General features: G+C 45.6%; 9 non-coding genes across 9 annotated transcripts; all 9 read right to left on the bottom strand.

The window, feature by feature from the left end:
• Window positions 1-1,153: 1,153 nt before the first annotated feature.
• Window positions 1,154-1,225, bottom strand: TRNAG-UCC (transfer RNA glycine (anticodon UCC)). Its single transcript has one exon. It is a non-coding gene; the product is annotated as a tRNA-Gly (tRNA).
• A 1,512-nt stretch (window positions 1,226-2,737) lies between these two features.
• TRNAG-UCC (transfer RNA glycine (anticodon UCC)) lies at window positions 2,738-2,809 on the bottom strand. Its single transcript has one exon. It is a non-coding gene; the product is annotated as a tRNA-Gly (tRNA).
• A 1,511-nt stretch (window positions 2,810-4,320) lies between these two features.
• TRNAG-UCC (transfer RNA glycine (anticodon UCC)) lies at window positions 4,321-4,392 on the bottom strand. The gene has a single exon. It is a non-coding gene; the product is annotated as a tRNA-Gly (tRNA).
• Window positions 4,393-5,913: 1,521 nt separating this feature from the next.
• TRNAG-UCC (transfer RNA glycine (anticodon UCC)) lies at window positions 5,914-5,985 on the bottom strand. Its single transcript has one exon. It is a non-coding gene; the product is annotated as a tRNA-Gly (tRNA).
• A 1,521-nt stretch (window positions 5,986-7,506) lies between these two features.
• On the bottom strand, window positions 7,507-7,578 carry TRNAG-UCC (transfer RNA glycine (anticodon UCC)). The gene has a single exon. It is a non-coding gene; the product is annotated as a tRNA-Gly (tRNA).
• A 1,521-nt stretch (window positions 7,579-9,099) lies between these two features.
• TRNAG-UCC (transfer RNA glycine (anticodon UCC)) lies at window positions 9,100-9,171 on the bottom strand. The gene has a single exon. It is a non-coding gene; the product is annotated as a tRNA-Gly (tRNA).
• Window positions 9,172-10,692: 1,521 nt separating this feature from the next.
• On the bottom strand, window positions 10,693-10,764 carry TRNAG-UCC (transfer RNA glycine (anticodon UCC)). The gene has a single exon. It is a non-coding gene; the product is annotated as a tRNA-Gly (tRNA).
• Window positions 10,765-12,285: 1,521 nt separating this feature from the next.
• TRNAG-UCC (transfer RNA glycine (anticodon UCC)) lies at window positions 12,286-12,357 on the bottom strand. Its single transcript has one exon. It is a non-coding gene; the product is annotated as a tRNA-Gly (tRNA).
• A 1,521-nt stretch (window positions 12,358-13,878) lies between these two features.
• TRNAG-UCC (transfer RNA glycine (anticodon UCC)) lies at window positions 13,879-13,950 on the bottom strand. Its single transcript has one exon. It is a non-coding gene; the product is annotated as a tRNA-Gly (tRNA).
• Between the last annotated feature and the right edge of the window lie 5,223 nt (window positions 13,951-19,173).

Below are 19,173 nucleotides of genomic sequence, written 5' to 3'. Positions count from 1 at the left end.
TTATGCTTCTAATTGGGTATCTTTACTTTCAAAGTATAGGGTTGATCCTTTGACGATCACTCTCTTGATTTACAGCAGAGACAGATAGTTGAGAAGTCTTTTCTCACATAGCTAGCACAAGCCTGCGCTTTTCCTTGCTGGCAGGGTGGAAATGACAGATTAGTCCTAGGAAGAAAAATCAAGCAATATTAGCAGAGGATGGTTTCGATCCATCGACCTCTGGGTTATGGGCCCAGCGCGCTTCCGCTGCGCCACTCTGCTCCCTTGTGAAAGTGCTCTCTTTATGCAGAGGAGGAGCTTTCAGCGGAGTGGCAAGGGATTGGTGGGGCTCTCTCCTCATTTGCCTAAGCACATCGCAAGGTATGCTGGGTACAGAAAATCTTCATCTTCCCCACTCACATTCAGTCATAACTGAAAGTGCAGACCCTCTTAGGAATTAGCCGTTTCAGGCCTTTACCAAGACAGCAGCTCTCTGTCCCTGTCCTTTCTCTGTGATCCTAGCACTAGCATACTCAGGATTTGGCTTTACCTGGGAGCCAGAGATCTACCCGGTGAGGGCTTGCCCGGTGTGAGGCTTTTGAGCGTTTGGGAGCGTTGAGGACGCTGGACAGGAAACTATGCCAATTTGAAGTATCCAACCTTCCTGCTGCAGTGAGAGTCTCTTTCCGTGGAAATCTGGCACTTGGAGTCCTCTCAACTTGCCCTCTGATAAAACATTTTTCTGAGCCGCAGTTACATCCGATGGTTACAAGGTGGCGCTGCATTCAGGTGAGAGCACAAGTATGCACAAAATCTTGGGGACTTTTGCCAGATTTATCGGTGGATCTTGCCTATTATTTTCAGAGGCTAGATATCGCCTATAAATGCTTTTTAAAATAGGGATGCTGGGGTTATAATGTCTGGTCGGGGCTCAGCCCTTTCATTGCCTGCCCCCAGCAAAATATTTATTATCAGCACATGTGAGTGCTGAGTGCTTTATGGAAAATAGCATATATTGGGACAATGAATGTAGCAGATGAGGCGATCGAGATGTCTACCTACGTGTTTGTTTATTTTTTTATATAACGGCTGATTATTCTGTTTCTGATATTTCAGTTTTGTGACATCTTGCATTAAAATATATCCTGCTTGGAGAATATATAAATATTTGCACTGCGTTGGCCGGGAATCGAACCCGGGTCAACTGCTTGGAAGGCAGCTATGCTCACCACTATACCACCAACGCCCTCTGATGTGTGTCCTTTAAGGTTCCAGATGTTACAACGCCGAGTGCAGTGGCAATCTTGCACCCGTTCCAATGGTGCATTTGGTGTGGATTCCAACATGAAAAGCAGTAGAAATTGTCTTGCAGAGGGTAAAGAACTGGGGATTGAAACCAAGGACAAAGCTGTGCAGAAGAGAAGAAATGGAAAGCAGCAGTACAAATAGTGGAAATGAGCATATGGGCAGCATCGGAAGCAAAGCAGCGAAGAGAAAGGGAGTAAATTCCATGAAATGCATAGGAGATTGATAAAAGCAGAACAAAAAGGGAAGAATGAAATTCAAAGCATGCCCCGAAAAACGTGTGAAGGTCCCACCTGTCATTTATGCTTCTAATTGGGTATCTTTACTTTCAAAGTATAGGGTTGATCCTTTGACGATCACTCTCTTGATTTACAGCAGAGACAGATAGTTGAGAAGTCTTTTCTCACATAGCTAGCACAAGCCTGCGCTTTTCCTTGCTGGCAGGGTGGAAATGACAGATTAGTCCTAGGAAGAAAAATCAAGCAATATTAGCAGAGGATGGTTTCGATCCATCGACCTCTGGGTTATGGGCCCAGCACGCTTCCGCTGCGCCACTCTGCTCCCTTGTGAAAGTGCTCTCTTTATGCAGAGGAGGAGCTTTCAGCGGAGTGGCAAGGGATTGGTGGGGCTCTCTCCTCATTTGCCTAAGCACATCGCAAGGTATGCTGGGTACAGAAAATCTTCATCTTCCCCACTCACATTCAGTCATAACTGAAAGTGCAGACCCTCTTAGGAATTAGCCGTTTCAGGCCTTTACCAAGACAGCAGCTCTCTGTCCCTGTCCTTTCTCTGTGATCCTAGCACTAGCATACTCAGGATTTGGCTTTACCTGGGAGCCAGAGATCTACCCGGTGAGGGCTTGCCCGGTGTGAGGCTTTTGAGCGTTTGGGAGCGTTGAGGACGCTGGACAGGAAACTATGCCAATTTGAAGTATCCAACCTTCCAGCTGCAGTGAGAGGCTCTTTCCGTGGAAATCTGGCACTTGGAGTCCTCTCAACTTGCCCTCTGATAAAACATTTTTCTGAGCCGCAGTTACATCCGATGGTTACAAGGTGGCGCTGCATTCAGGTGAGAGCACAAGTATGCACAAAATCTTGGGGACTTTTGCCAGATTTATCGGTGGATCTTGCCTATTATTTTCAGAGGCTAGATATCGCCTATAAATGCTTTTTAAAATAGGGATGCTGGGGTTATAATGTCTGGTCGGGGCTCAGCCCTTTCATTGCCTGCCCCCAGCAAAATATTTATTATCAGCACATGTGAGTGCTGAGTGCTTTATGGAAAATAGCATATATTGGGACAATGAATGTAGCAGATGAGGCGATCGAGATGTCTACCTACGTGTTTGTTTATTTTTTTATATAACGGCTGATTATTCTGTTTCTGATATTTCAGTTTTGTGACATGTTGCATTAAAATATATCCTGCTTGGAGAATATATAAATATTTGCACTGCGTTGGCCGGGAATCGAACCCGGGTCAACTGCTTGGAAGGCAGCTATGCTCACCACTATACCACCAACGCCCTCTGATGTGTGTCCTCTAGGTTCCAGATGTTACAACGCCGAGTGCAGTGGCAATCTTGCACCCGTTCCAATGGTGCATTTGGTGTGGATTCCAACATGAAAAGCAGTAGAAATAGTCTTGCAGAGGGTAAAGAACTGGGGATTGAAACCAAGGACAAAGCTGTGCAGAAGAGAAGAAATGGAAAGCAGCAGTACAAATAGTGGAAATGAGCATATGGGCAGCATCGGAAGCAAAGCAGCGAAGAGAAAGGGAGTAAATTCCATGAAATGCATAGGAGATTGATAAAAGCAGAACAAAAAGGGAAGAATGAAATTCAAAGCATGCCCCGAAAAACGTGTGAAGGTCCCACCTGTCATTTATGCTTCTAATTGGGTATCTTTACTTTCAAAGTATAGGGTTGATCCTTTGACGATCACTCTCTTGATTTACAGCAGAGACAGATAGTTGAGAAGTCTTTTCTCACATAGCTAGCACAAGCCTGCGCTTTTCCTTGCTGGCAGGGTGGAAATGACGGATTAGTCCTAGGAAGAAAAATCAAGCAATATTAGCAGAGGATGGTTTCGATCCATCGACCTCTGGGTTATGGGCCCAGCGCGCTTCCGCTGCGCCACTCTGCTCCCTTGTGAAAGTGCTCTCTTTATGCAGAGGAGGAGCTTTCAGCGGAGTGGCAAGGGATTGGTGGGGCTCTCTCCTCATTTGCCTAAGCACATCGCAAGGTATGCTGGGTACAGAAAATCTTCATCTTCCCCACTCACATTCAGTCATAACTGAAAGTGCAGACCCTCTTAGGAATTAGCCGTTTCAGGCCTTTACCAAGACAGCAGCTCTCTGTCCCTGTCCTTTCTCTGTGATCCTAGCACTAGCATACTCAGGATTTGGCTTTACCTGGGAGCCAGAGATCTACCCGGTGAGGGCTTGCCCGGTGTGAGGCTTTTGAGCGTTTGGGAGCGTTGAGGACGCTGGACAGGAAACTATGCCAATTTGAAGTATCCAACCTTCCTGCTGCAGTGAGAGTCTCTTTCCGTGGAAATCTGGCACTTGGAGTCCTCTCAACTTGCCCTCTGATAAAACATTTTTCTGAGCCGCAGTTACATCCGATGGTTACAAGGTGGCGCTGCATTCAGGTGAGAGCACAAGTATGCACAAAATCTTGGGGACTTTTGCCAGATTTATCGGTGGATCTTGCCTATTATTTTCAGAGGCTAGATATCGCCTATAAATGCTTTTTAAAATAGGGATGCTGGGGTTATAATGTCTGGTCGGGGCTCAGCCCTTTCATTGCCTGCCCCCAGCAAAATATTTATTATCAGCACATGTGAGTGCTGAGTGCTTTATGGAAAATAGCATATATTGGGACAATGAATGTAGCAGATGAGGCGATCGAGATGTCTACCTACGTGTTTGTTTATTTTTTTATATAACGGCTGATTATTCTGTTTCTGATATTTCAGTTTTGTGACATGTTGCATTAAAATATATCCTGCTTGGAGAATATATAAATATTTGCACTGCGTTGGCCGGGAATCGAACCCGGGTCAACTGCTTGGAAGGCAGCTATGCTCACCACTATACCACCAACGCCCTCTGATGTGTGTCCTCTAGGTTCCAGATGTTACAACGCCGAGTGCAGTGGCAATCTTGCACCCGTTCCAATGGTACATTTGGTGTGGATTCCAACATGAAAAGCAGTAGAAATTGTCTTGCAGAGGGTAAAGAACTGGGGATTGAAACCAAGGACAAAGCTGTGCAGAAGAGAAGAAATGGAAAGCAGCAGTACAAATAGTGGAAATGAGCATATGGGCAGCATCGGAAGCAAAGCAGCGAAGAGAAAGGGAGTAAATTCCATGAAATGCATAGGAGATTGATAAAAGCAGAACAAAAAGGGAAGAATGAAATTCAAAGCATGCCCCGAAAAACGTGTGAAGGTCCCACCTGTCATTTATGCTTCTAATTGGGTATCTTTACTTTCAAAGTATAGGGTTGATCCTTTGACGATCACTCTCTTGATTTACAGCAGAGACAGATAGTTGAGAAGTCTTTTCTCACATAGCTAGCACAAGCCTGCGCTTTTCCTTGCTGGCAGGGTGGAAATGACAGATTAGTCCTAGGAAGAAAAATCAAGCAATATTAGCAGAGGATGGTTTTGATCCATCGACCTCTGGGTTATGGGCCCAGCACGCTTCCGCTGCGCCACTCTGCTACCTTGTGAAAGTGCTCTCTTTATGCAGAGGAGGAGCTTTCAGCGGAGTGGCAAGGGATTGGTGGGGCTCTCTCCTCATTTGCCTAAGCACATCGCAAGGTATGCTGGGTACAGAAAATCTTCATCTTCCCCACTCACATTCAGTCATAACTGAAAGTGCAGACCCTCTTAGGAATTAGCCGTTTCAGGCCTTTACCAAGACTGCAGCTCTCTGTCCCTGTCCTTTCTCTGTGATCCTAGCACTAGCATACTCAGGATTTGGCTTTACCTGGGAGCCAGAGATCTACCCGGTGAGGGCTTGCCCGGTGTGAGGCTTTTGAGCGTTTGGGAGCGTTCGGGACGTGAGAGGACGCTGGACAGGAAACTATGCCAATTTGAAGTATCCAACCTTCCTGCTGCAGTGAGAGGCTCTTTCCGTGGAAATCTGCCACTTGGAGTCCTCTCAACTTGCCCTCTGATAAAACATTTTTCTGAGCCGCAGTTACATCCGATGGTTACAAGGTGGCGCTGCATTCAGGTGAGAACACAAGTATGCACAAAATCTTGCGGACTTTTGCCAGATTTATCGGTGGATCTTGCCTATTATTTTCAGAGGCTAGATATCGCCTAGAAATGCTTTTTAACATAGGGATGCTGGGGTTATAATTTCTGGTCGGGGCTCAGCCCTTTCATTGCCTGCCCCCAGCAAAATATTTATTATCAGCACATGTGAGTGGTGAGTGCTTTATGGAAAATAGCATATATTGGGACAATGAATGTAGCAGATGAGGCGATCGAGATGTCTACCTACGTGTTTGATTATTTTTTTATATAACGGCTGATTATTCTGTTTCTGATATTTCAGTTTTGTGACATGTTGCATTAAAATATATCCTGCTTGGAGAATATATAAATATTTGCACTGCGTTGGCCGGGAATCGAACCCGGGTCAACTGCTTGGAAGGCAGCTATGCTCACCACTATACCACCAACGCCCTCTGATGTGTGTCCTCTAGGTTCCAGATGTTACAACGCCGAGTGCAGTGGCAATCTTGCACCCGTTCCAATGGTGCATTTGGTGTGGATTCCAACATGAAAAGCAGTAGAAATTGTCTTGCAGAGGGTAAAGAACTGGGGATTGAAACCAAGGACAAAGCTGTGCAGAAGAGAAGAAATGGAAAGCAGCAGTACAAATAGTGGAAATGAGCATATGGGCAGCATCGGAAGCAAAGCAGCGAAGAGAAAGGGAGTAAATTCCATGAAATGCATAGGAGATTGATAAAAGCAGAACAAAAAGGGAAGAATGAAATTCAAAGCATGCCCCGAAAAACGTGTGAAGGTCCCACCTGTCATTTATGCTTCTAATTGGGTATCTTTACTTTCAAAGTATAGGGTTGATCCTTTGACGATCACTCTCTTGATTTACAGCAGAGACAGATAGTTGAGAAGTCTTTTCTCACATAGCTAGCACAAGCCTGCGCTTTTCCTTGCTGGCAGGGTGGAAATGACAGATTAGTCATAGGAAGAAAAATCAAGCAATATTAGCAGAGGATGGTTTCGATCCATCGACCTCTGGGTTATGGGCCCAGCACGCTTCCGCTGCGCCACTCTGCTCCCTTGTGAAAGTGCTCTCTTTATGCAGAGGAGGAGCTTTCAGCGGAGTGGCAAGGGATTGGTGGGGCTCTCTCCTCATTTGCCTAAGCACATCGCAAGGTATGCTGGGTACAGAAAATCTTCATCTTCCCCACTCACATTCAGTCATAACTGAAAGTGCAGACCCTCTTAGGAATTAGCCGTTTCAGGCCTTTACCAAGACAGCAGCTCTCTGTCCCTGTCCTTTCTCTGTGATCCTAGCACTAGCATACTCAGGATTTGGCTTTACCTGGGAGCCAGAGATCTACCCGGTGAGGGCTTGCCCGGTGTGAGGCTTTTGAGCGTTTGGGAGCGTTCGGGACGTGAGAGGACGCTGGACAGGAAACTATGCCAATTTGAAGTATACAACCTTCCAGCTGCAGTGAGAGGCTCTTTCCGTGGAAATCTGGCACTTGGAGTCCTCTCAACTTGCCCTCTGATAAAACATTTTTCTGAGCCGCAGTTACATCCGATGGTTACAAGGTGGCGCTGCATTCAGGTGAGAGCACAAGTATGCACAAAATCTTGGGGACTTTTGCCAGATTTATCGGTGGATCTTGCCTATTATTTTCAGAGGCTAGATATCGCCTATAAATGCTTTTTAAAATAGGGATGCTGGGGTTATAATGTCTGGTCGGGGCTCAGCCCTTTCATTGCCTGCCCCCAGCAAAATATTTATTATCAGCACATGTGAGTGCTGAGTGCTTTATGGAAAATAGCATATATTGGGACAATGAATGTAGCAGATGAGGCGATCGAGATGTCTACCTACGTGTTTGTTTATTTTTTTATATAACGGCTGATTATTCTGTTTCTGATATTTCAGTTTTGTGACATGTTGCATTAAAATATATCCTGCTTGGAGAATATATAAATATTTGCACTGCGTTGGCCGGGAATCGAACCCGGGTCAACTGCTTGGAAGGCAGCTATGCTCACCACTATACCACCAACGCCCTCTGATGTGTGTCCTCTAGGTTCCAGATGTTACAACGCCGAGTGCAGTGGCAATCTTGCACTCGTTCCAATGGTGCATTTGGTGTGGATTCCAACATGAAAAGCAGTAGAAATTGTCTTGCAGAGGGTAAAGAACTGGGGATTGAAACCAAGGACAAAGCTGTGCAGAAGAGAAGAAATGGAAAGCAGCAGTACAAATAGTGGAAATGAGCATATGGGCAGCATCGGAAGCAAAGCAGCGAAGAGAAAGGGAGTAAATTCCATGAAATGCATAGGAGATTGATAAAAGCAGAACAAAAAGGGAAGAATGAAATTCAAAGCATGCCCCGAAAAACGTGTGAAGGTCCCACCTGTCATTTATGCTTCTAATTGGGTATCTTTACTTTCAAAGTATAGGGTTGATCCTTTGACGATCACTCTCTTGATTTACAGCAGAGACAGATAGTTGAGAAGTCTTTTCTCACATAGCTAGCACAAGCCTGCGCTTTTCCTTGCTGGCAGGGTGGAAATGACAGATTAGTCATAGGAAGAAAAATCAAGCAATATTAGCAGAGGATGGTTTCGATCCATCGACCTCTGGGTTATGGGCCCAGCACGCTTCCGCTGCGCCACTCTGCTCCCTTGTGAAAGTGCTCTCTTTATGCAGAGGAGGAGCTTTCAGCGGAGTGGCAAGGGATTGGTGGGGCTCTCTCCTCATTTGCCTAAGCACATCGCAAGGTATGCTGGGTACAGAAAATCTTCATCTTCCCCACTCACATTCAGTCATAACTGAAAGTGCAGACCCTCTTAGGAATTAGCCGTTTCAGGCCTTTACCAAGACAGCAGCTCTCTGTCCCTGTCCTTTCTCTGTGATCCTAGCACTAGCATACTCAGGATTTGGCTTTACCTGGGAGCCAGAGATCTACCCGGTGAGGGCTTGCCCGGTGTGAGGCTTTTGAGCGTTTGGGAGCGTTCGGGACGTGAGAGGACGCTGGACAGGAAACTATGCCAATTTGAAGTATACAACCTTCCAGCTGCAGTGAGAGGCTCTTTCCGTGGAAATCTGGCACTTGGAGTCCTCTCAACTTGCCCTCTGATAAAACATTTTTCTGAGCCGCAGTTACATCCGATGGTTACAAGGTGGCGCTGCATTCAGGTGAGAGCACAAGTATGCACAAAATCTTGGGGACTTTTGCCAGATTTATCGGTGGATCTTGCCTATTATTTTCAGAGGCTAGATATCGCCTATAAATGCTTTTTAAAATAGGGATGCTGGGGTTATAATGTCTGGTCGGGGCTCAGCCCTTTCATTGCCTGCCCCCAGCAAAATATTTATTATCAGCACATGTGAGTGCTGAGTGCTTTATGGAAAATAGCATATATTGGGACAATGAATGTAGCAGATGAGGCGATCGAGATGTCTACCTACGTGTTTGTTTATTTTTTTATATAACGGCTGATTATTCTGTTTCTGATATTTCAGTTTTGTGACATGTTGCATTAAAATATATCCTGCTTGGAGAATATATAAATATTTGCACTGCGTTGGCCGGGAATCGAACCCGGGTCAACTGCTTGGAAGGCAGCTATGCTCACCACTATACCACCAACGCCCTCTGATGTGTGTCCTCTAGGTTCCAGATGTTACAACGCCGAGTGCAGTGGCAATCTTGCACCCGTTCCAATGGTGCATTTGGTGTGGATTCCAACATGAAAAGCAGTAGAAATTGTCTTGCAGAGGGTAAAGAACTGGGGATTGAAACCAAGGACAAAGCTGTGCAGAAGAGAAGAAATGGAAAGCAGCAGTACAAATAGTGGAAATGAGCATATGGGCAGCATCGGAAGCAAAGCAGCGAAGAGAAAGGGAGTAAATTCCATGAAATGCATAGGAGATTGATAAAAGCAGAACAAAAAGGGAAGAATGAAATTCAAAGCATGCCCCGAAAAACGTGTGAAGGTCCCACCTGTCATTTATGCTTCTAATTGGGTATCTTTACTTTCAAAGTATAGGGTTGATCCTTTGACGATCACTCTCTTGATTTACAGCAGAGACAGATAGTTGAGAAGTCTTTTCTCACATAGCTAGCACAAGCCTGCGCTTTTCCTTGCTGGCAGGGTGGAAATGACAGATTAGTCCTAGGAAGAAAAATCAAGCAATATTAGCAGAGGATGGTTTCGATCCATCGACCTCTGGGTTATGGGCCCAGCACGCTTCCGCTGCGCCACTCTGCTCCCTTGTGAAAGTGCTCTCTTTATGCAGAGGAGGAGCTTTCAGCGGAGTGGCAAGGGATTGGTGGGGCTCTCTCCTCATTTGCCTAAGCACATCGCAAGGTATGCTGGGTACAGAAAATCTTCATCTTCCCCACTCACATTCAGTCATAACTGAAAGTGCAGACCCTCTTAGGAATTAACCGTTTCAGGCCTTTACCAAGACAGCAGCTCTCTGTCCCTGTCCTTTCTCTGTGATCCTAGCACTAGCATACTCAGGATTTGGCTTTACCTGGGAGCCAGAGATCTACCCGGTGAGGGCTTGCCCGGTGAGAGGCTTTTGAGCGTTTGGGAGCGTTCGGGACGTGAGAGGACGCTGGACAGGAAACTATGCCAATTTGAAGTATCCAACCTTCCAGCTGCAGTGAGAGGCTCTTTCCGTGGAAATCTGGCACTTGGAGTCCTCTCAACTTGCCCTCTGATAAAACATTTTTCTGAGCCGCAGTTACATCCGATGGTTACAAGGTGGCGCTGCATTCAGGTGAGAGCACAAGTATGCACAAAATCTTGGGGACTTTTGCCAGATTTATCGGTGGATCTTGCCTATTATTTTCAGAGGCTAGATATCGCCTATAAATGCTTTTTAAAATAGGGATGCTGGGGTTATAATGTCTGGTCGGGGCTCAGCCCTTTCATTGCCTGCCCCCAGCAAAATATTTATTATCAGCACATGTGAGTGCTGAGTGCTTTATGGAAAATAGCATATATTGGGACAATGAATGTAGCAGATGAGGCGATCGAGATGTCTACCTACGTGTTTGTTTATTTTTTTATATAACGGCTGATTATTCTGTTTCTGATATTTCAGTTTTGTGACATGTTGCATTAAAATATATCCTGCTTGGAGAATATATAAATATTTGCACTGCGTTGGCCGGGAATCGAACCCGGGTCAACTGCTTGGAAGGCAGCTATGCTCACCACTATACCACCAACGCCCTCTGATGTGTGTCCTCTAGGTTCCAGATGTTACAACGCCGAGTGCAGTGGCAATCTTGCACCCGTTCCAATGGTGCATTTGGTGTGGATTCCAACATGAAAAGCAGTAGAAATTGTCTTGCAGAGGGTAAAGAACTGGGGATTGAAACCAAGGACAAAGCTGTGCAGAAGAGAAGAAATGGAAAGCAGCAGTACAAATAGTGGAAATGAGCATATGGGCAGCATCGGAAGCAAAGCAGCGAAGAGAAAGGGAGTAAATTCCATGAAATGCATAGGAGATTGATAAAAGCAGAACAAAAAGGGAAGAATGAAATTCAAAGCATGCCCCGAAAAACGTGTGAAGGTCCCACCTGTCATTTATGCTTCTAATTGGGTATCTTTACTTTCAAAGTATAGGGTTGATCCTTTGACGATCACTCTCTTGATTTACAGCAGAGACAGATAGTTGAGAAGTCTTTTCTCACATAGCTAGCACAAGCCTGCGCTTTTCCTTGCTGGCAGGGTGGAAATGACAGATTAGTCATAGGAAGAAAAATCAAGCAATATTAGCAGAGGATGGTTTCGATCCATCGACCTCTGGGTTATGGGCCCAGCACGCTTCCGCTGCGCCACTCTGCTCCCTTGTGAAAGTGCTCTCTTTATGCAGAGGAGGAGCTTTCAGCGGAGTGGCAAGGGATTGGTGGGGCTCTCTCCTCATTTGCCTAAGCACATCGCAAGGTATGCTGGGTACAGAAAATCTTCATCTTCCCCACTCACATTCAGTCATAACTGAAAGTGCAGACCCTCTTAGGAATTAGCCGTTTCAGGCCTTTACCAAGACAGCAGCTCTCTGTCCCTGTCCTTTCTCTGTGATCCTAGCACTAGCATACTCAGGATTTGGCTTTACCTGGGAGCCAGAGATCTACCCGGTGAGGGCTTGCCCGGTGTGAGGCTTTTGAGCGTTTGGGAGCGTTCGGGACGTGAGAGGACGCTGGACAGGAAACTATGCCAATTTGAAGTATACAACCTTCCAGCTGCAGTGAGAGGCTCTTTCCGTGGAAATCTGGCACTTGGAGTCCTCTCAACTTGCCCTCTGATAAAACATTTTTCTGAGCCGCAGTTACATCCGATGGTTACAAGGTGGCGCTGCATTCAGGTGAGAGCACAAGTATGCACAAAATCTTGGGGACTTTTGCCAGATTTATCGGTGGATCTTGCCTATTATTTTCAGAGGCTAGATATCGCCTATAAATGCTTTTTAAAATAGGGATGCTGGGGTTATAATGTCTGGTCGGGGCTCAGCCCTTTCATTGCCTGCCCCCAGCAAAATATTTATTATCAGCACATGTGAGTGCTGAGTGCTTTATGGAAAATAGCATATATTGGGACAATGAATGTAGCAGATGAGGCGATCGAGATGTCTACCTACGTGTTTGTTTATTTTTTTATATAACGGCTGATTATTCTGTTTCTGATATTTCAGTTTTGTGACATGTTGCATTAAAATATATCCTGCTTGGAGAATATATAAATATTTGCACTGCGTTGGCCGGGAATCGAACCCGGGTCAACTGCTTGGAAGGCAGCTATGCTCACCACTATACCACCAACGCCCTCTGATGTGTGTCCTCTAGGTTCCAGATGTTACAACGCCGAGTGCAGTGGCAATCTTGCACCCGTTCCAATGGTGCATTTGGTGTGGATTCCAACATGAAAAGCAGTAGAAATTGTCTTGCAGAGGGTAAAGAACTGGGGATTGAAACCAAGGACAAAGCTGTGCAGAAGAGAAGAAATGGAAAGCAGCAGTACAAATAGTGGAAATGAGCATATGGGCAGCATCGGAAGCAAAGCAGCGAAGAGAAAGGGAGTAAATTCCATGAAATGCATAGGAGATTGATAAAAGCAGAACAAAAAGGGAAGAATGAAATTCAAAGCATGCCCCGAAAAACGTGTGAAGGTCCCACCTGTCATTTATGCTTCTAATTGGGTATCTTTACTTTCAAAGTATAGGGTTGATCCTTTGACGATCACTCTCTTGATTTACAGCAGAGACAGATAGTTGAGAAGTCTTTTCTCACATAGCTAGCACAAGCCTGCGCTTTTCCTTGCTGGCAGGGTGGAAATGACAGATTAGTCATAGGAAGAAAAATCAAGCAATATTAGCAGAGGATGGTTTCGATCCATCGACCTCTGGGTTATGGGCCCAGCACGCTTCCGCTGCGCCACTCTGCTCCCTTGTGAAAGTGCTCTCTTTATGCAGAGGAGGAGCTTTCAGCGGAGTGGCAAGGGATTGGTGGGGCTCTCTCCTCATTTGCCTAAGCACATCGCAAGGTATGCTGGGTACAGAAAATCTTCATCTTCCCCACTCACATTCAGTCATAACTGAAAGTGCAGACCCTCTTAGGAATTAGCCGTTTCAGGCCTTTACCAAGACAGCAGCTCTCTGTCCCTGTCCTTTCTCTGTGATCCTAGCACTAGCATACTCAGGATTTGGCTTTACCTGGGAGCCAGAGATCTACCCGGTGAGGGCTTGCCCGGTGTGAGGCTTTTGAGCGTTTGGGAGCGTTCGGGACGTGAGAGGACGCTGGACAGGAAACTATGCCAATTTGAAGTATACAACCTTCCAGCTGCAGTGAGAGGCTCTTTCCGTGGAAATCTGGCACTTGGAGTCCTCTCAACTTGCCCTCTGATAAAACATTTTTCTGAGCCGCAGTTACATCCGATGGTTACAAGGTGGCGCTGCATTCAGGTGAGAGCACAAGTATGCACAAAATCTTGGGGACTTTTGCCAGATTTATCGGTGGATCTTGCCTATTATTTTCAGAGGCTAGATATCGCCTATAAATGCTTTTTAAAATAGGGATGCTGGGGTTATAATGTCTGGTCGGGGCTCAGCCCTTTCATTGCCTGCCCCCAGCAAAATATTTATTATCAGCACATGTGAGTGCTGAGTGCTTTATGGAAAATAGCATATATTGGGACAATGAATGTAGCAGATGAGGCGATCGAGATGTCTACCTACGTGTTTGTTTATTTTTTTATATAACGGCTGATTATTCTGTTTCTGATATTTCAGTTTTGTGACATGTTGCATTAAAATATATCCTGCTTGGAGAATATATAAATATTTGCACTGCGTTGGCCGGGAATCGAACCCGGGTCAACTGCTTGGAAGGCAGCTATGCTCACCACTATACCACCAACGCCCTCTGATGTGTGTCCTCTAGGTTCCAGATGTTACAACGCCGAGTGCAGTGGCAATCTTGCACCCGTTCCAATGGTGCATTTGGTGTGGATTCCAACATGAAAAGCAGTAGAAATTGTCTTGCAGAGGGTAAAGAACTGGGGATTGAAACCAAGGACAAAGCTGTGCAGAAGAGAAGAAATGGAAAGCAGCAGTACAAATAGTGGAAATGAGCATATGGGCAGCATCGGAAGCAAAGCAGCGAAGAGAAAGGGAGTAAATTCCATGAAATGCATAGGAGATTGATAAAAGCAGAACAAAAAGGGAAGAATGAAATTCAAAGCATGCCCCGAAAAACGTGTGAAGGTCCCACCTGTCATTTATGCTTCTAATTGGGTATCTTTACTTTCAAAGTATAGGGTTGATCCTTTGATGATCACTCTCTTGATTTACAGCAGAGACAGATAGTTGAGAAGTCTTTTCTCACATAGCTAGCACAAGCCTGCGCTTTTCCTTGCTGGCAGGGTGGAAATGACAGATTAGTCCTAGGAAGAAAAATCAAGCAATATTAGCAGAGGATGGTTTCGATCCATCGACCTCTGGGTTATGGGCCCAGCACGCTTCCGCTGCGCCACTCTGCTCCCTTGTGAAAGTGCTCTCTTTATGCAGAGGAGGAGCTTTCAGCGGAGTGGCAAGGGATTGGTGGGGCTCTCTCCTCATTTGCCTAAGCACATCGCAAGGTATGCTGGGTACAGAAAATCTTCATCTTCCCCACTCACATTCAGTCATAACTGAAAGTGCAGACCCTCTTAGGAATTAACCGTTTCAGGCCTTTACCAAGACAGCAGCTCTCTGTCCCTGTCCTTTCTCTGTGATCCTAGCACTAGCATACTCAGGATTTGGCTTTACCTGGGAGCCAGAGATCTACCCGGTGAGGGCTTGCCCGGTGAGAGGCTTTTGAGCGTTTGGGAGCGTTCGGGACGTGAGAGGACGCTGGACAGGAAACTATGCCAATTTGAAGTATCCAACCTTCCAGCTGCAGTGAGAGGCTCTTTCCGTGGAAATCTGGCACTTGGAGTCCTCTCAACTTGCCCTCTGATAAAACATTTTTCTGAGCCGCAGTTACATCCGATGGTTACAAGGTGGCGCTGCATTCAGGTGAGAGCACAAGTATGCACAAAATCTTGGGGACTTTTGCCAGATTTATCGGTGGATCTTGCCTATTATTTTCAGAGGCTAGATATCGCCTATAAATGCTTTTTAAAATAGGGATGCTGGGGTTATAATGTCTGGTCGGGGCTCAGCCCTTTCATTGCCTGCCCCCAGCAAAATATTTATTATCAGCACATGTGAGTGCTGAGTGCTTTATGGAAAATAGCATATATTGGGACAATGAATGTAGCAGATGAGGCGATCGAGATGTCTACCTACGTGTTTGTTTATTTTTTTATATAACGGCTGATTATTCTGTTTCTGATATTTCAGTTTTGTGACATGTTGCATTAAAATATATCCTGCTTGGAGAATATATAAATATTTGCACTGCGTTGGCCGGGAATAGAACCCGGGTCAACTGCTTGGAAGGCAGCTATGCTCACCACTATACCACCAACGCCCTCTGATGTGTGTCCTCTAGGTTCCAGATGTTACAACGCCGAGTGCAGTGGCAATCTTGCACCCGTTCCAATGGTGCATTTGGTGTGGATTCCAACATGAAAAGCAGTAGAAATTGTCTTGCAGATGGTAAAGAACTGGGGATTGAAACCAAGGACAAAGCTGTGCAGAAGAGAAGAAATGGAAAGCAGCAGTACAAATAGTGGAAATGAGCATATGGGCAGCATCGGAAGCAAAGCAGCGAAGAGAAAGGGAGTAAATTCCATGAAATGCATAGGAGATTGATAAAAGCAGAACAAAAAGGGAAGAATGAAATTCAAAGCATGCCCCGAAAAACGTGTGAAGGTCCCACCTGTCATTTATGCTTCTAATTGGGTATCTTTACTTTCAAAGTATAGGGTTGATCCTTTGACGATCACTCTCTTGATTTACAGCAGAGACAGATAGTTGAGAAGTCTTTTCTCACATAGCTAGCACAAGCCTGCGCTTTTCCTTGCTGGCAGGGTGGAAATGACAGATTAGTCCTAGGAAGAAAAATCAAGCAATATTAGCAGAGGATGGTTTCGATCCATCGACCTCTGGGTTATGGGCCCAGCACGCTTCCGCTGCGCCACTCTGCTCCCTTGTGAAAGTGCTCTCTTTATGCAGAGGAGGAGCTTTCAGCGGAGTGGCAAGGGATTGGTGGGGCTCTCTCCTCATTTGCCTAAGCACATCGCAAGGTATGCTGGGTACAGAAAATCTTCATCTTCCCCACTCACATTCAGTCATAACTGAAAGTGCAGACCCTCTTAGGAATTAGCCGTTTCAGGCCTTTACCAAGACAGCAGCTCTCTGTCCCTGTCCTTTCTCTGTGATCCTAGCACTAGCATACTCAGGATTTGGCTTTACCTGGGAGCCAGAGATCTACCCGATGAGGGCTTGCCCGGTGTGAGGCTTTTGAGCGTTTGGGAGCGTTCGGGACGTGAGAGGACGCTGGACAGGAAACTATGCCAATTTGAAGTATCCAACCTTCCAGCTGCAGTGAGAGGCTCTTTCCGTGGAAATCTGGCACTTGGAGTCCTCTCAACTTGCCCTCTGATAAAACATTTTTCTGAGCCGCAGTTACATCCGATGGTTACAAGGTGGCGCTGCATTCAGGTGAGAGCACAAGTATGCACAAAATCTTGGGGACTTTTGCCAGATTTATCGGTGGATCTTGCCTATTATTTTCAGAGGCTAGATATCGCCTATAAATGCTTTTTAAAATAGGGATGCTGGGGTTATAATGTCTGGTCGGGGCTCAGCCCTTTCATTGCCTGCCCCCAGCAAAATATTTATTATCAGCACATGTGAGTGCTGAGTGCTTTATGGAAAATAGCATATATTGGGACAATGAATGTAGCAGATGAGGCGATCGAGATGTCTACCTACGTGTTTGTTTATTTTTTTATATAACGGCTGATTATTCTGTTTCTGATATTTCAGTTTTGTGACATGTTGCATTAAAATATATCCTGCTTGGAGAATATATAAATATTTGCACTGCGTTGGCCGGGAATCGAACCCGGGTCAACTGCTTGGAAGGCAGCTATGCTCATCACTATACCACCAACGCCCTCTGATGTGTGTCCTCTAGGTTCCAGATGTTACAACGCCGAGTGCAGTGGCAATCTTGCACCCGTTCCAATGGTGCATTTGGTGTGGATTCCAACATGAAAAGCAGTAGAAATTGTCTTGCAGAGGGTAAAGAACTGGGGATTGAAACCAAGGACAAAGCTGTGCAGAAGAGAAGAAATGGAAAGCAGCAGTACAAATAGTGGAAATGAGCATATGGGCAGCATCGGAAGCAAAGCAGCGAAGAGAAAGGGAGTAAATTCCATGAAATGCATAGGAGATTGATAAAAGCAGAACAAAAAGGGAAGAATGAAATTCAAAGCATGCCCCGAAAAACGTGTGAAGGTCCCACCTGTCATTTATGCTTCTAATTGGGTATCTTTACTTTCAAAGTATAGGGTTGATCCTTTGACGATCACTCTCTTGATTTACAGCAGAGACAGATAGTTGAGAAGTCTTTTCTCACATAGCTAGCACAAGCCTGCGCTTTTCCTTGCTGGCAGGGTGGAAATGACAGATTAGTCCTAGGAAGAAAAATCAAGCAATATTAGCAGAGGATGGTTTCGATCCATCGACCTCTGGGTTATGGGCCCAGCACGCTTCCGCTGTGCCACTCTGCTCCCTTGTGAAAGTGCTCTCTTTATGCAGAGGAGGAGCTTTCAGCGGAGTGGCAAGGGATTGGTGGGGCTCTCTCCTCATTTGCCTAAGCACATCGCAAGGTATGCTGGGTACAGAAAATCTTCATCTTCCCCACTCACATTCAGTCATAACTGAAAGTGCAGACCCTCTTAGGAATTAGCCGTTTCAGGCCTTTACCAAGACAGCAGCTCTCTGTCCCTGTCCTTTCTCTGTGATCCTAGCACTAGCATACTCAGGATTTGGCTTTACCTGGGAGCCAGAGATCTACCCGGTGAGGGCTTGCCCGGTGAGAGGCTTTTGAGCGTTTGGGAGCGTTCGGGACGTGAGAGGACGCTGGACAGGAAACTATGCCAATTTGAAGTATCCAACCTTCCAGCTGCAGTGAGAGGCTCTTTCCGTGGAAATCTGGCACTTGGAGTCCTCTCAACTTGCCCTCTGATAAAACATTTTTCTGAGCCGCAGTTACATCCGATGGTTACAAGGTGGCGCTGCATTCAGGTGAGAGCACAAGTATGCACAAAATCTTGGGGACTTTTGCCAGATTTATCGGTGGATCTTGCCTATTATTTTCAGAGGCTAGATATCGCCTATAAATGCTTTTTAAAATAGGGATGCTGGGGTTATAATGTCTGGTCGGGGCTCAGCCCTTTCATTGCCTGCCCCCAGCAAAATATTTATTATCAGCACATGTGAGTGCTGAGTGCTTTATGGAAAATAGCATATATTGGGACAATGAATGTAGCAGATGAGGCGATCGAGATGTCTACCTACGTGTTTGTTTATTTTTTTATATAACGGCTGATTATTCTGTTTCTGATATTTCAGTTTTGTGACATGTTGCATTAAAATATATCCTGCTTGGAGAATATATAAATATTTGCACTGCGTTGGCTGGGAATCGAACCCGGGTCAACTGCTTGGAAGGCAGCTATGCTCACCACTATACCACCAACGCCCTCTGATGTGTGTCCTCTAGGTTCCAGATGTTACAACGCCGAGTGCAGTGGCAATCTTGCACCCGTTCCAATGGTGCATTTGGTGTGGATACCAACATGAAAAGCAGTAGAAATTGTCTTGCAGAGGGTAAAGAACTGGGGATTGAAACCAAGGACAAAGCTGTGCAGAAGAGAAGAAATGGAAAGCAGCAGTACAAATAGTGGAAATGAGCATATGGGCAGCATCGGAAGCAAAGCAGCGAAGAGAAAGGGAGTAAATTCCATGAAATGCATAGGAGATTGATAAAAGCAGAACAAAAAGGGAAGAATGAAATTCAAAGCATGCCCCGAAAAACGTGTGAAGGTCCCACCTGTCATTTATGCTTCTAATTGGGTATCTTTACTTTCAAAGTATAGGGTTGATCCTTTGACGATCACTCTCTTGATTTACAGCAGAGACAGAT

This window comes from Triturus cristatus, chromosome 11 (assembly GCF_964204655.1).
Source record: "Triturus cristatus chromosome 11, aTriCri1.1, whole genome shotgun sequence".
NCBI classification, from domain to species: Eukaryota; Metazoa; Chordata; class Amphibia; order Caudata; family Salamandridae; genus Triturus; species Triturus cristatus.
This window is presented reverse-complemented; position numbering and strand designations above follow the sequence as displayed.